Source organism: Elephantulus edwardii, unplaced genomic scaffold (assembly GCF_000299155.1).
Source record: "Elephantulus edwardii isolate Elephantulus edwardi_28Jun2011 unplaced genomic scaffold, EleEdw1.0 scaffold00015, whole genome shotgun sequence".
Taxonomy (NCBI): domain Eukaryota; kingdom Metazoa; phylum Chordata; class Mammalia; order Macroscelidea; family Macroscelididae; genus Elephantulus; species Elephantulus edwardii.
The window spans coordinates 20,686,998-20,687,742 of record NW_006399765.1 but is presented as its reverse complement, the minus strand read 5'-3'; positions in this window follow the sequence as shown (position 1 = coordinate 20,687,742).

The following is a 745-nucleotide window of genomic DNA, read 5'->3' as shown; positions in this document are numbered from 1 at the left end:
GAGGGGAAGACCCTCTATGAGATGGATTGAATCAGTGACTGAGGTAATCGGGATGGGTGTGTCAGAGGCAGTGCGATTGGCACAGGACAGAGCAGGGTTTAGGGCTGTTGTACAGAGGGTCGCTATGAGTCGCAAACGACTCAATGGCACATAACAACAACAACACCTGCATAACAAGCACTCTAAAAGATTTTTTTTATCCACGTGTAATTTTCTAGCACTGGTCATTATAAAACAGACTACTGGCTCCCTCACTAAGTTAAATTAATCTTCCAAATGTTGACACAATCCAAACAAATGTAACTTTAACTTCATTCATATTATCACTCATTTTTAAAAGTCTGTAAATACTGGGAAGCTGTTGAGTTCATAGTGGCAGAATGAAATTTACCAAAATTAAAATTTCTCACTTGAAAGTCAAATCTTATCACTATCCAAAAAATAGTACCTTGTTTTCCATGAAGTGATAGGTTCACATCACACAGTTTCAATAAGCTGCCAATTATCTACATGAGCCAGATCGTCTACCGTTCTATCAAGCTAAAGAAGAAAAGGGAGGAGGAGTTACTACCTCACATCACAACACAATTCCACGAGCACGTGCTTTCTTGTGACAACTGTCTTAGGTTGAAGCAGAAGAGCGTTGAGCACATTTCCCATCCTTAACACAAATATGTGCTAAGAGGATGAGATTTAACTACCTTAACAGGATGTGCAACACCCTTGCCACCAGCAGTCAGGATAT